Below are 16,672 nucleotides of genomic sequence, written 5' to 3'. Positions count from 1 at the left end.
TCTGAGTTTTCCGTGCTTCTCTAAGTTGCAGAATTTGAACTCCAAACTCCCAATTCCCCAATACCAGGCAGTTGTAGAAAGCTCTGCTCTTTACTAGCTAGCAGCCCTAAAATCTGATTTCTGACTCCTCATCTCTATAAGATACTACTTGGGCTCTATTCTCCGTTGTCCTCTAAGGGGGCACCCTCAGAGGAAAAGCTGATTGAATGTGTCTCTCACTTTGATTCTCTTCTTATAAGTGTCATATCACATCAATTTTTGCCAGCTTTTAGTTGATCCCCAGTGTTCTTTTTACATTTTGTCCAGCATTTTAAAATTTGATATAAGCTCCTTCCCATTACCAGAAACTGTTCCCTAGAACAATTTGGCAATGTCTATTAAAAATTTAAATGTCTCTATTTCTTAATTTTTACCCTGGACATATTCCTACACATGTACACATAGATTTTTTTTCACACAGAAACAGTTGGTAGGCAAGATTTGGCCTGTGATTCTTAGCTTACTGGCCCTCAGTCTATAGATTTAACTATATCCAAGTAAGTTCTTTTTTTTAATTTAAATTTTAAAATAACTATAGATTCACAAGAAGTTGCAAGATAGTAGAGAATTTCTGTGTACCCTTCACCCAGTTTCCCCAGTGGTTACGTTGTACATAACTATAGTACAATATAAAACCCAGGAGATCCAGTTGGTGTAATGGGTGTGTGTATAGTTTTATGCTATTTTATCACAGGTGTAGACTTGCGTAACTACCACTGCATTCAAAATCCAGAGCTATTCCATCACAAAGATCTCCCCTGTGCTATTCATTTATAGTAACAAATTTCACTCCCTGCCCCCGCGCCCTATTAATCTCCTGGCAACCCCCAACAACCATTAATCTCTTTTCCATCTTTATAATTTTTTCATTTTCAGAATGTTATATAAATGGAATCATACAGTTTGGCACCTTTTGGGATTGGCTTTTTTGTTGTTGTTTAGCAGAATGCCCTTGAGATTGCTCCAAGAGATAAGTTCTTTGTAATCAGTGAAAGCTAGACAACTATGGGTTAAAAATGGATTGTATTGGCATGCTTTTTGGCTTTAAATTGGAGTTTCTGACTACATGGGATTCCTGTTATCACTTAAGGAGCAACTTATATAAAATTTGCATCTTCAAACTTAATTCTCTGGAAAATGTGAAGAATGTGGCATCCGAAATATCCCATGGCTTGAATGTTACTCCAGTTTACTTTCTAACTGCTACACTGGATTTTCTTGTATTGAAATCCCTATTTCAAAGGTCCTGAAATGCAGGGGAGTGAGCAGTCCTGAGGAGTCAGTGGAAATGGGGCTGCTGCAGCAGAAATGACAGCAGTGTCCTTTCACCCTTTGTGAGCCCTGTGGAGCAGCCAGTGGTTCCTTGTTGCCAGACTCCACATGGGAGACTTGGTGGGAAAAACCACACAAAAAGAGATTGGATTCTCTGGAGCAAGACCAGCTGGAGGACTGCATCTGCCATCTGTGTGGAATCTTCACCTTCTTCAGAACAGCAGAAAGAAAGGGAGTCCCTCCAGCAGGGAGGCAAAGATCTCGACTTGGCAGAGCCATGTCCAAGAACCTCCCTTCCTCCACCATCCCAGACTTCTGGTCTCAGCTGAGAGTGCTTTGGGGAGGGCACAGTGAGCATTTGCTTTCTGTGTGAAGGTAAAAACTTGGGGATCAAATGGGGATGTATTTAATCCTGCTATAACACTTATGGTTCTAATTCTTAAAAAAACATTTAAAATACACAGAAAAATAAAGAGAATATAAGAACAGACATCACTATACCCATCAACCACTTATCTTGACCAAATCCTAATGTTTTGTCATACATGCTTTATGATTTTTAAGATAATAAAATCTAACAAAGTTGAAAATTGTTTTTCTTTTTCTATTAAGTTTTAGGAGTTTATAATTATGGAATCTAATTTTGACAGTTATATGTGTTACAAATATACTTTTCCAAATTTTAATTTATCTTTCCATTTTATTTATCCTATCTTTTGTAGAATAAACATTAAAAATGTTAAAAATCCAATTTCTCTTCCTCTGGTTTGGAAGACATGTATATTTTTATTCATTTTAGTATGCATTCTATAGGGTATGCTTTTATTTAAAAAATACTTGAGTTATTTAGTATTTCTAACATCTTCATCAAAAAGGAACTTCGAAAAAATTAGCTACCCATTGAATAACTTTCATTTTGGTTTTCTTATCTAAAAACAATATTGTTAAACACAGAAATTACATTATTTTAATATAACTATATTTTCATTTTTTAATTAAATTTAATTATGTTTTATTCATCCTTGTGTTCAGCATTATATTTTGTATCCGGCACTTCCCTCTGGGTTCATTTTAATTTGGGCTAAAATACACCTTGCATTACTTGTGCTTTTACTTTTTGTATTTTCTGATGTTTTGACACCTGGTTTCTTGCTTGCCCTGGAGGGACTGCGTCTTCAAGGGCTAGCCAATTCATAGAGATGCTAAGTGACACCCCCTTAAGCATAACTTTCGTATGCAAACCAACCAGTTAGGAACCCACACCCATACTACTTCCTTCATTGGACTCTTCCACTCTGAAGCACTATTCCCCTGCCTTAATCACCCAAGAGACAGGTGTCAGACAACTAGGGACAGCTCCTTTGCTCCAGAGCCCATCAAAATTATTCAAACTAGTTGATTCTAAACCTGCTTACTCTCCCTTGTGGTTTCCTGCAGAAATCACAATAAAGGCTCTTGCCCGTTTTCTCCACTCTCTTTGCCTCCTGACTGACTTTGGTGCTTCCCAGTGTGGCCCCCTTTCCCCATGTGGTGTGCCAGGACCCCTCGTTTTTAGGGATCCGTGAGTATAAAAACTTCCTTTATGACTTTCATTTCCATGTCTTTGTGTTTTACCGCACCTGAATAAAACAAATCCCTGTACACTTAAAACAAACTTTTAGTAATTACTTCAGTGAAATTCTATAGGTGGTAAATCTTTAGTCTTTGTATGTATAAAAACCCTTTTATCCTAATTTGAGTTATTTACCCTCAGCCCTTTGGAAGATAATACTCCATTGTTTTTGGCACTCACTGTTGCTGATGGAAAATCTGTCATTAGTCTAATTGCTGTTCTAATAGAAATTTGTGTTTTCTCTCTGGAAACTTTTTACCCTTGATGTTCTGCAGTTTTGTTACAATTTATCTAGGTGTAGGTTTATATTTCTTTATGCTGACTGGTTGGTACTCATAGTGCACACTGAGAACCCTTTCTTTAATTCTGGAAATATCTCATGCGTTATCTCTTCAGATATGTATTTTCTGCTATTTTCTCCATCCCCTGATTATGTAACTCCTATTAGATAGTCATTAGAATATCTCCGAGTAGACTTCAAGTCTCATAACTATGGTTTTTTTTTTTCAAATATATTTTTAAATTTCTTTTTCTCTGTATGTTTCTTAGGGGTGAATTCCTATCTTCCAATTCATTAATAGACTGAGCTAATTTCTATGTAGAGTTTATCCTGTCTAGTGAGTTTTTTTTAATTAAAACTTTTTAAGAGCAGTTTTAGGTTTACGGTAATTGAGGGGAAGGTACAGAGATTTCCCACACACTCCCTGCCCCCACATGTGCATGGTCTCCTTCATTATCAACATCCCCCACCAGAGTGGAACATTTGTTACAATTGATGAATCTACACTGACACACCATAACCACCCAAAGTCCATAGTTTACATTCGAGTTTACTATTGGTGTTGTACATTTTATGAGTTTGGAGAAATGTATAGTGACATGACCTATCACTATGGTATCATACAGAACATTTCACTGCCCTAAAAATCCTCTGTGCTTTGCCTATTCATCCCTCTCCACCACCCCCTGCTCCAACCCCAAGCAATCACTGATCTTTTAACTCTCTATAGTTTTGCTTTTTCCAGAACGTCATATAGTTGGAGTCACACTGTATGTTGCCTTTTCAAATTTTCAATTTATTTCACCTAGTAATATGCATTTGCAGTTCCTCCATGTCTTTTCATGACCTGATAGCTCATTTCTTTTTAGTGCTGAATAATATTCCATTGTCTGAATGTACGACAGTTTATTTACCCATTCACCCACTGAAGGACATCTTAGTTGCTTCTAAGTTTTGGCAGTTATGAATAAAGTTGCAATAAACGTCCATGTGCAGGTTTTTTGTGTGTGTGTGAACATAAGTTTCAACTCCTTTGGGTAAATACCAAGGAGCATGGTTGCTGGATCATATGGCAAAATTATATTAAATTTTGTAAGAAACTGCCAAACTATCTTCCAAAGTGGCTCTAGTGAGTTTTTAAAAATTTCAATGATTATACTTTTCTAAGATTTCTAAATTATTTTTTAAAGACTATTAATAGAATAATGTTATCAAATTTTTTTTAAATGATTTTTTATTTTTCAATTACCATTTCTGAAACTAATATAGTTTCAGATGTACAACATAGTGATTAGACATTTATCTAACTTGCAAAATTATCACTCACCTGACACCATAAATAATTACTTCAATATTATCAACTATATTTCTTATGCTATACTTTACTTTCCTGTGGCTATTTTGTAAGTACCAATTTGTACTTCTTAATCCTTTCCCCTTTTCCATTCGGCCTCCCAAGCCCCCTCCCATCTGGCAACCATCAAAATGTTCTCTATTTCTATGAGTTTGTTTCTGTTTTGTTTGTTAATTTATGTTGTCCTTTAGATTTCACATATTAAGTGAAATCCTATGACATTTGTCTTTTTCTGTCTGACTTACTCCACTAACACAATACCCTTTAGGTCCATCCATGTTGTTGCAGATGGCAAATGTTTCTTTCTTTCTTTCTTTCTTTCTTTCTTTCTTTCTTTCTTTCTTTCTTTCTTTCTTTCCTTTCTTTCTTTCTTTCTTTCTCTCTCTCTCTTTCTCTCTCTCTCTCTCTCTCTCTCTCTCTCTCTCTCCTCCTCTCTCTCTTTCTCTCTCTCTCTCTCTCTCTCTCTCTCTCTCTCTCTCTCTCTCTTTCTTTCTTTCTTTCTTTCTTTCTTTTGTGGCTAATAGTCCATTGTATATACATACCACCTCTTCTTTATCCATTCATCTATTGATGGACACACAGGTTGCCTCTGTATCTTGGCTATTGTAAATAATGCTGCAGTGAACATTGGATACACATGTCTCTTAGAAGTAGTGTTTTGGGTTTCTTCAGATAAGTACCCAGAATTGCGATTACTGGGTCTTTCTTTGTCTCTTTTTATAGTCTTTGTTTTCAAATATATTTTGTCTGGTATAAGTATTGCTACCTCAGCTGTTTTTTCCATTTCTATTTTCACAAAATATCTTTTATATCCCTTTACTTTCAGTCTTTGTGTCTTTCAATCTGAAGTAAGTCTCCTATAGGCAGTATATGTAAGAGTCTTATTTTCTCATCCATTCAGCTACCCTAAGTCTTTTGATTAGAGCATTTAATCCATTTTCATTTAAAGTAATTGTTGATAGACATGTAGTTATTGCCATTTTATTATTCATATTTTTTATCTTTTTTTTTTCCTTCTTCCTAAAGAAGTCTCTTTGACATTTCTTGTAATGGGCTTGGTGGTAATGAACTCCTTTAGCTTTTTCTTGTCTGAGAGGCTCTTTATATATCCTTTGATTCTAAATGATAGCTTTGCTGGAAAGAGTAATCTTGGTTGTAGGTCCTTGCTTTTCATCATTGAATATTTTGTGCCAATTCCTACTGACCTATAAAGTTTCTGCTGAAAAATCAGCTGTCAGTGCCCTTGTAACTAACTGTTTTTCTCTTGCTGCTTTTAAGATCCTTTCTTTGGCATTTTAATTATGATATGTCTAGGTGTGGGCCTCTTTGGGTCCACTTCCTGGGCTCGTATGTCTCTTTTCTTTTCCAAGTTAGGGAAATTTTCCATCGTTATTTCTTAAATAGGTTTCAATTCCTTGCTCTCTCTCCTCTCCTTCTGGTATTCCTGTGATGCGAATATTGGTAACTCGATGTTATTCCAGAGGCTCCTTAAACTAACCTCACTTTTTAATTCTTTTTTCTTTCTGCTGTTCCAATAGAGTGTTTTCCACTACCTTGTCTTCCATCTAATTTGCTATTGATTCTCTCTAATGTGTTCTTTATTTCTGTTATTGTATTCTTCATTTCTGACTGGTTCTTTTATATGTTTTATATCTCAATTTTTATGTTTCCTATCTCTTTGTGGAAGTTCTCGCTGAGATTATTAAATATCCTTGTAATCAGTGTTTTGAACTCTGCATCTGCTAGATTGCTTGTCTCCATTTTGTTTAGTTCTTTCCTGAATCTCTTTTTTTGGGGGACGTTTCTTTGTCTCCCCTTTTTGGCTGCCTCCCTGTATTCGTTTCTATGAATTAGGCAGTCTTAGTAGAGTGGCCTTATATAATAGGTGTCCTGTGGGGCCCAGTGGCACAGTCTCCCTGGTCACTTGAGCCAGATGTTCCACGTATGTCCCTTGTGTGGTTTGTGTGTACCCTCCTGTTGTAGTTGAGGCTTGGTTGCTGTTTGCACATAAATAGGAGGGATTGACACCCCAGGCTGGTTGGTTGTGACGACTGGCTGTGACTACAGTGGAGGAACTATTGTTCAGGGGCTGACTCTATAGAGCAGAATTTGCTTTAGCGGGGCTCTAGTGCCTTCCTAGTTTGCCCTTTGGGTGTGTCATTTGTGGAAATGGTGCGTCATGTTGTCTGAAGCTGGCCACCGGATGTGTTGGTTCTGGGGCCTCTTTGGAGGAGTTGTGTTGCAGGCCAAGTTCAGCTGCTGCCTGTGCCCTGCTCGGGATCACTTTGCTATAAAGTGATCTGCAGATGGTTGCCACTTGTGCTGGATTTGGAGGTGTCTGGGAGAGGTTAAGCTGTGAACCAAGGCTGGCTGCTACTAGAGCTGGGCTTGGAGTTGCTTAGCAAGAAGTACAGGGCATGCCCAAGGCCAGATGCTGCTTGTTAGGGGTTTGTGAACTTTTGAGAGATTTTAGGAAAGTCTACAGCATGAGCCAAGACAGCTAATTTCTATGGAAATGCTACTGGAAACAGCTTGAATGGACCCGCAGATTAGGTGGGGGCAGTGTCTCAGGGAATCATAAAGGCAGAGCAAACAATGTTAGCCAGTTTGATGGAGACTCAGATATGATGGCCTCTTGTGTCTGCATGCCAGGAGGGGGAAGGGCTCAATGAAGGAACACAGCTTCTGCCAGCACTTCTATCTGGGAGAAAGCTGCCCTTCCAGCCCTTGCACCTGAAGCCAGACAATTTAGTTTCTCCCTGTATGTCCCTGGCATCTTTCGAGTTGCTGCCCCAGTGCTGGAGGTAAGAGTGAGTAAGTCTTTCAGTGAGTAAGTCCATTCATGGACCCTTTAGGAGGACCCCCTGGGGCTCCAGCAGCCCTCAATCTCACTCGGCCACAATTTCCACTGATTTTAACAGTTAGATGTTTTGGGGGATCTTCTTCCTGGCCCTGGTGGTCTGGGCTGGAGAGCCCCATGTGGGGTTGAGACCTCTTACTCCTCAGAAGGGACTGCTGCAGCCAAGATATCCTATCAATTCTTAACCACCACACATAGGTGTGGGACCAACCCATTCCACATCTCTGCCCCTCTTACCAGTCTCATCGTGGTTTCTTCCTTATATCCTTAGTTATAAGAATTCTGTTCAGCTACTCTGCAGGTGGTTCTCAAGGGTAGTTGTTCTATAGTTGTAATTTTGATGTGGTCATGGGAGGAGACAAGCACTGCATTTTCTTATTTCACCACCAGGGAATCCGATCTCAACACATGACTTTAAGCAGAGATATTGGAGCCAGTCGTCCACCTCACATGGAATATTTTTAGTCCTCTTACCTGTACAAAAACCAAGCTCCCAGGAACATTGCCTGCTTTGGACTCCAGTGCTCAGCATTGTGCCATCTACGATGTTGCATTACTCTTCCATTTCTGGCTCCAAACATATTTATCTCTTTTTTTTTTGAGCCTACTCAATAAATATGTTAGAATGCTCCTCTTTTGAAATTTTATCTATCATTGTTATGTATTTGGAGCAGAGGGCTGTGCTAAAGTAGGACGATTTCTTGAAGAATGTCTCAGAGTCCTTTCATTGCAAGCTATAGAAATGACTTCTAGAATTTGTATATAGGAAACCTGGGAGGCAGCTCATGGGGTGCAGGGACATGATCAGAATAGATCTGGGGATCTAGGCAGCAGAAACGAATGGACAGCTGTTCCTAAGATTAATTCCTAGATTTCTAATCATGTTCAGTCATATTGTCACAATCTTTAAGAGTCAAATTCCAGGAAGGAATATCTTATTGGCATTTCTTGGACCATTCATATCTTTCTTGGAGTAATTTGATTGATAGCCTATCCGAGACTGTGCGATAAATGGAAGAGAACCCCAAAAGAAAATTGGAGTGTTGTTTCCAGACGATGAGAACATGCATGTTGGGCAGAAAAAACTATAGATGCCCATTCTACACACTCTGATGCTAAGTAAAGAACAATAACAACAACATTTTTCAAGTACTTTCAAGTGCATACTATGTGCCAGTCACTATTCTTGGCCTCTTCTATCTAATAACACCTCTAAATCCTCACCATAGCCCATGAAACACATGTTACTTTCATGCTACCAATTAAGATGTTGAAGCTCAGAGGGTTGAGCCTCACACTTTCCTAAATTCACATAGCTGGGATTCACATCTACTTGGTTGGAGTCTAGGGCCCTTATCCTGAGCCACTGAGCCACACTGCCTCTGGACTCAAGTGCTTCTCTTTTATGTTGGCTGAGAATTAGTGAGGTAGTTCAGAGAGAGCACCTGACACAGCGCTCCAGCCATGGTGATCATTCAGTGTCTGGCTAGGTTGGTCAATATGGATCTGATCTGGGCTCATTGGGTTTTCTCCATATGTGGGGAGTGAGAAGTGATGTGAACTATTTTTCCTTTGAATACCCAAGGAAACTTTCATAAATAAGAGGGGACTATCAAACCTTAGAGGCCAGAGTTGAACCATGTTACAAATTATCTGCTTCCCCATGTCGTTTTTCACCTCTCCTTCCAGTTAAAGTACAAAATGAAAATACTCCATGGTCGTTTCCTTCTTAGAACCACCAGACCCAAAGAAAGGCCAAATGAAATAGATGTTGTTGCTTTATTGCAGGGGATCATAAAAATCAAACTTCATATTTTTCCTTACTGGAAATGTAATATATGTCCTTTAAGTAACAATGAGACACTCAGGATAACAGTAAAGCATAATAATCACAAACAGTTATTGACGGCTTAACAGTGTGCCAGGATCTGGGCTCTGTTCATTATATTTCTTCATTTTTATTCTCATAATAATGGCATGAGGAAGGTGTTATTACCATCTCTATTTTACAGATGGGAAAACTGAGAATTGGGAGATTGAGTAATTTTTCAGCCTCTGTTCACAGATTGTGGACAGAGGCTAGCATTTACACCCCAGCTCTGAATCTCCACCCTGAACTGTTCATATTGTGATGCTGACCAAGAAAACCACTGTCTTTTTTTTTTTTTTTTTTTTTTTTTTTCCTATGACCCCAGTCTATAAAACGACATACTCGCTTCTATTTGAGCAACCTTCAAAACATTTTCTCAGGCCTATGTATGCCCAAGTTTGTCTTGTTCAGGAAAGGGACTTGGGGGCATATTTGCTGGGATCTTATAGCCTGTTGAAATGCGTGCTCTGAACAACACAGGTACCACCCATGCTGTGACTTTGTACACGAGGACAGGCATAACTCATGTTCTAAGCAAGTCAAGTTGTCTGGAAAACATTAACAATTGCAGTGACAGCTGAACAACAAATTGGGAAACGGGGTGATTTTCTTAAACATATCACTGTTACTATCATTTTTCTCAGGAAAAACTCTATAATATATATTTCTTTCCTTTTGCCAAAAGCCCTAACATGTTCTGACAACTTCTCTACATCTAATGAAGTGAATCCAAGCATTCTCATCCACCTCCGCCGCCTCTCTCCCTTATCCATCAGCACATGACTTGTCCTCACTGGTTCTTCCCTTAATCTGGGTCATGAAGCCTGACTGAGTTTGAGTCCTGACTCAACTCCCAGCCAGCCTTGTGGCCAGGGGCAAATTGCTTCACTCTCTGAAACACAGTTTTTAAGAATTCGGCTACTGAGGTTTGTTAGCTCACAGGTTGTTGAGAACTTATTAAGATACATGAAGTGTGCGGCATAGCTTCCTTGCTCAAAACAGGTAATACAGTGAAGCCTTGCAGCCTGTGGTCCATTTTTGCCTGGAATTGAGACAAGGGTGAGGAGTTTGCTGCTTGAGAAAATATGAAAGTGTTTGGTTCTGCAAAAGGGGTGGGGAGGAGTAGGCCCCTGGGGGAATGAGGAGGAGGAAGCACAGCTGTGCTAGGCCAGATGAGACAAAGAGAGTTGGGAAGAAGAGACAAATGTGAGGACTTTCAAAGCCTTTGTTGTGGAGTATGTGATAAAAGCCCCCTCCTCTTTCCCTAGGGAAGCTTCTATAAATTCTACTTTATGCAGGGCTGCCTCTAGATGAGTGTGTTTATTGGAGAGTGAGTGACAACAGTCAGCTCCTGCAGGGGTGGGTGGGTGGTTCAAGTCCCAGACTGGAGCAGGTATGCAGGAAGCTGCAGGGAGCTATCTCAGCTCTGGTGTGAGAGGTGGCCCACACCCCACAGCTGCTCTCAGTGGCAGATTTAATCTTGATGAGTACCACTGTTGTTTGGTGGCTGCTATAGTGAAAAACATTTTGGTTCCAAGTGATAGGAAACCTAACTCACACTGCCTTAGAAAAGCCAATCACTGTGTCTGGGGAGTGTTGTATTCTGATTAGCCAGACGTGAGTTTCAGCTGCTGCAGGGCAGAGCATGGCCTCCAGTTGGACCTCCTAGACTCAGAGCAGGGCGAGGGGTCCCTAAGACAACAGCGCTGTTCCTAGAAGAAGATAGAAAGGAGGCAACGGAAGTGAACAGCCGCTGTCTACCACAATGGCCAGAGGAGAGAACCAAGTCTTCTCTGCTCTAGAGTCCCAGAGAGTTTCCAGCCACTAAGCACCTAGGGAGACAATTTTCTCCAGCAGGTCAACTGTTCTGTTGGGAAAAAGGGGATGAGTAAAGATTATGTCAAGAAGAGCCAACTGAATTGGACAGCACTTTACCAGGTGAAGTAGGGCATGACAAGAGAGCACAGGCCTGTAAATGTGAAGGGCCACTTTGATCACTTAAGGCTATAGAGTAGACAGTAAGCAAGTAGAGAGGTGAGTGAGGCCCAGATCATAAAAGGTCTCAAATACTTGACTGAAGAGATTAGACTTCACCCTGAAGCATGTAAGTGTGTCTCAGTCAGGGTCCACAGCTGTGAGCAACAGAGCTGATTGGCTGAGATTGGCTAAAAAGAAATCGTTTGAAGGGAAACCAGAGAACTCAAAGAACTGACAGGAAGTTTGGGGAAGCAGGCTAGATAAAAGATGGGGACAATGGCTCTGAAGCCAGAGGAAGAGCCTAAGTTACACCACAAAACCAGGCCTGGTAGGATCCCATGGTCATGGCTGCTGAAATAGCAGATGTACTACTAGCTTCACTGGATACCAGATGCCAGGGCTGGTGTGATTGCCCTGGCTGCCCACAGATACTGGATGTAGCTGCCATACCTGGAGCCAGAGAACACGTTCTCCATCCTTTGGTTATTTTTGGACCAAAAGCTCAAGAGTCAACCTCTGGGGCAGGTGCATCCAACTGACCAAGTGTGGATACCTTGACTCAGCTTCCATCAAGACCCATTATGTGGGGAGGGCCCCAAGAATAACACGATGAAGACAGCCGATAAATAACAAATGCACAAGGAAGAAGAAACAGGGCTCCATTTATACTTTAGAAAGATTATTTTAGTAGCAATATGTAGAGAGTGGTTTGCAGGAGGAATTAATGGAAACAGAGTAACAAGATAGGAATCCAATGAAATAATCTAGGCAAGAGATGTTGAAATCCCTCACTAGGAAAGGTTAGATTAGCAATATTTTAGAGGGAAAAACAAGAAAAGATGGTGAAGGAATGATAGGCTGTCTCCAAGTTTCCAAACTGAATAAGTAGATCATTGATCCCAACTTTAACATGGGGAGCAGATGCGGGGTTTCCCACAGGTAGTCTGTGGGACATCCAGCTGGAGATGTTCAGGAGATACAGCACAACTGTTGTTTTTGGCAACTCAGCATCTATTCTCCCTTATTCTGGAAACACACAGTCTATTTTTCCTTTGGGGAAATTAACCTCTTTTCTATACTCTGTCCTTTTGGTTCTAATGGGATTGGGTTTCTTCCTCTCAATTCCAGAAGTAAGCATGTCATCCAGGCCTGACCAATAAGATCACAGTGATTGATTCAGAAAAGGACACTTGACTCAATCTGGGCCATTGAAGATCAGGCCCTGGGACTTTTGCTGGAACTATTGGGAAGGTAAAACTTTCCTTCTACCAGGGCCTAGAACTACTGGTGGCCATTTTGTCACTACATTTGGTGAGCTTGCATGAGAATGAAGCTAACACAGAAGAACTCAATTTCAAGAGATGGAGATAGTTCTGCTGTCATTGACTGGGCACTTGTATCCAGCCAAGCTTGAAGCTGTAAGTGGAATTTTCAGTTAGATGAACCAATATATTTCTTATTTTCTTAAGCCAGTTGCAGTTCGCTTAAGCCACCTGAAGATAAAAATTTCCTGACTAGAACATTGGGATTGAGAATCTAGAACTTAGCAAAGAAATCAGGGCTGGAGAAGATGTTGGGAAGTTACAGCTGAAGCTGTGGATGTGACTTCAGAGTGTGTGTGGAGAAGAGGATTGTGGAAAGAACCACAGAGTGAGCCAATATGTGGGTGCTGGTACAGAAACACATTTAGAAACACTTATAAATGACTTTGCAGCACTAGTACCGGGACCTTTCTTATAAAGTGCTAATGTTTGTAACAGATTAAGAAAGTTGTATTTAAGACAGTTAAAAGGCTACTATTTCCTTTTTCATTTCTACAGAAAACCACTGAGATACTATCAGATGTTTTGGAAGCATTTTTCAAAACAAGGGAAAATAGATTTCTCTCTGCGAACAGTTTCCAAAAAGGCACATACTATTCAAATGCCATTGGGCTGCTTGGCTTTAGCGCTGCTCCACTGGTTGCTTCAGAAATACAGTAATCAATAAGCAGTTTCATATACACTTTTCCATTGTGAATTGTGATATTTAGCTCATTTAACTCATTTTCCCAGTGATGCTGGATCCTTAATGAATATTTAAATGACAGTGAATTCTCCCTTACTCTGACTTTTGTTCTTTTTAGGCCCTGGACCACATTGGGAAAAGCAATCTACTTTCCTTAGTCTGAGACTAATCTATGCACATCTTAATCTCATCCAGAAACATCCTCATAGACACACCCAGAATAATGTTTAAGCAAATATCTGGGCATCCTGTGTCCCTATCAAGTTGATGCATAAAATTAATCATTACGACTTTGCACTTCTAATTGGTTTCAATTACTGTTATTTGGGTTTTCCTTTGATGCACTGCTGAATGTGATCCCACTCAGGCAGAACATACAGGCAGAGAAAAGAGAGTGACTTAATTGATGAGCTCATCATGCGGAGGAGTGGGAGAGAACAGCAAGGCCGCACTCCTAGTATGGAACCCCACGTGGTAGGAAGCTCCCATGAAGTTGTATTTGATTCTACCTAATGCTATAGGCAGGAGTGGGGTGGGGGCAGGGAAGTCTGCAAGGAGGGCTTGACAGGTGAGTGGGGCCCTCACGGCTAAGCAAAATTTTGGCAGCCAGAGCACACAGCACAGATATTTCAGGAGAAGAAAGCATCATGAGAAGGCAGAAAAAAGAAAAGGGTGGTTTGTGTTGAGGAACTGTGAGAAATTTGGAGTAACCAGGTTGTATGTATGCAGAATATGGTCTAGGTCAGTGGTAGGACTTAAAAGGAATGAAGAAAACATAATAAATTGGAGGAACAACATTTAGCTCAGTAGTTATAGTAGTTTAGGAATATATTTCTAAGTTTAAAATAAAAGTTAATGAAAAGAGAAGCATTTTATAAAAAATTTATAGCTGTGGTTTTCAACTTGGTTTTTCCCATTCAACATATGCTCACATCAGCCGCAGGCTCACTCCCCTAGGGAAGGACAATATATCATCTCAGTTACCACAGAAGGTGTGTACAGAGTGAACAAAGTCCAGAACTGATCCATCCTTGGAAGGTGTGCCCTCCCTCACTGCTCTATCAACCCACTTGGCTGCGGCCAGACTATTCTGCCAAGTAAGGATGATTGATTTTTGTCCAAAGTAGAAGACCTACTAATATAAGTGTGGGTTTTTAATAAAGAGATATTTATAGAAAGGCAAATAATTTTTCTATGTATAACCCAAATGCTGCCTGACTCTTCTGGGATCATGGGTACAAATGAAAGATTAGCAACAAAAGAAATTTTATTCAGAAGTGTCTTCCCTCATGGTTAAGGACAAGTTCACACTCTTCCACTTGTCCCCTCCTCTGGACAAGAGTGTTAGGGGAGGTGCACCTCTATGGTCTCCCACACAACTCTGGGCCTCTGGGAGGTTTATGGCTGTATTGCCTGGAGTCAAATCCAGCAGCTTCCAGGGCCACTGCTTTCTAAAGTTTCTGCTGCTGCTATGCTCACTTTGTGGGTATATTCCCTTCTCCCTCATCCTTCCCTCTAGCCCAAGAGTAGGCACAGACTGAGAAGAGTAGATACCTCCCTTAAGTCCTTATCATAATTCAGATGTCAAGAGCTTGCTGGAAGCACTAGGATAACTGTTCACCCTCATGAGGTACCAGCCACAGACACTTCCCAGTTTAACTTCCAACCTAACTCCATGCTCTGGAGACCAGTTTATCTCATGTCCCAGGGGGATTTCCAAGCCCTCCTACGCTCCTTGGAATCCAGGCTCAAGAACACTGGGGCTCAGTGGGAAGACATATCTCATCTCAGCAGTCACAGCCTTCTTAGCCATGCCCAGGCTGACCGAGGGAGGGTAATTGCATCACCTTTATGGGATAATCTCCACCTCTCCCTATAGGGATATGGTCTTGCCGTAACACCACTTTTCTCAGAGTGAGATGGCCTACGTGATTGGAATCAGCTGCACATGTTAAAATGCAGATTCCTGGGGCCCATCCTAGACTCATTAAATCAGAGCATGGGAATAGGGCCCAGAATCTGCCAATATTTAGACATAAATAGAAGAAACCCCAATTGAAATATACCAAAATGTTGTCATTTATTTTATCTTTACCTATATTTTTCCATTTTGCTGTAATGAAAATGTATTTCTCTTGTACTAAAATGTTTATATGAAAACAAAGACAGAATACTACATCTGTAATAACTTATTGGTCTTTGAGGAAAGGGGAATAAATCTAGGGTTGCTAAAGATGTGTGAAAACTGGCACCTGACACCAGGAGGAAGAATTTTTTTTAACTTCAGGCTCTCAGTAAAGATGATTAAGTATTTCTGAAGAGTCCTAAGTGATTCATAATCTCTGAACAAAATCTGATAAGTGAAGTTTGGGCTGAAAATGAAAATTATATCTTTTATTTCATTCACATATGAGAAAGAACTTGTACAAGCAATATCAAGACCTAGGCACCTTTAAAGTTTGAAGCTGCCTGGAGCAATGAAAAGATAGCTTAGCAGGTGCAGCAAAGCCACAGGGAGCAGGGTAGCCATCTACCTGAGGGGTGCAAGCTCAGAGCCAGCAGCTACCTTTGGAGGCTCTGAAAGCCCTTCTTTCCATGTAGGCCCAGGGTATGCTATGCAAGAATCCATCTTTCTTCTCTCAAAGGTGTGATGCCTTCTTACTGTGACTTCAGATTTAACATTATTAGATCAGTATCTGAATTTCTCCCCTTTTCTTTACAGCTAAGATTATATGCTACAGTTTGGTGCATAGATCTGAAAGTTAAAAAAAAAAAAGCCATCATTTTGACTTAGGTGATTTTTACACTGACTATAACTAAAACTCTTCTTTAACTCTGTAGGGCTGTCTTTTCCTCCAGAGGGCTAGAGAAGCCACTTTACCCTCTCTGCCCTGGCCTCTTTCAGGCTCTCTTCAGAGCAGCCTGCTGGATTAGCTAAATGTGAAAGAAGACAGAGATAATTTTCTTGTTTTAAAGGAGAATAACTGAAAGTTTGATTTTTGGTAATTGTCTATTAGCATTTTAAATATTATTTCACTAGGAACAAGAAATAAACTTGTAGGATTAGCCAGGTTTCCAAATACTGACACTAACTTTTGGTTCAGATTTTCAAAGACCACTATTCTCCCTTCTGCCCATCTGCTCCTGCCCATCTTTAATTTTATCTGTTCCTAGCTCTTAGCTAACTACAGCATGGAATCTCAGATGCTTCTGGCAACTATGCGTTATTAGTAAGAGATGGAGCTTTGTTATTAGATTGCATTTTATTATTTCCTTTAGCTCAACATGTACCTGATATTAGAGGGCTCTCCCTATGGGTTGAAATGCTGCAAATGATTGTTTTTTTTTGTTTTTGTGGGCCCCTTTTCTTTGCAGCCAGGTAAGAAAAGCTATGCTGTGCT

Source organism: Pteropus medius, unplaced genomic scaffold, assembly GCF_902729225.1.
Source record: "Pteropus medius unplaced genomic scaffold, Ma_sr-lr_union100, whole genome shotgun sequence".
NCBI classification, from domain to species: domain Eukaryota; kingdom Metazoa; phylum Chordata; class Mammalia; order Chiroptera; family Pteropodidae; genus Pteropus; species Pteropus medius.
Note: the sequence above shows the minus strand (reverse complement) of the source record.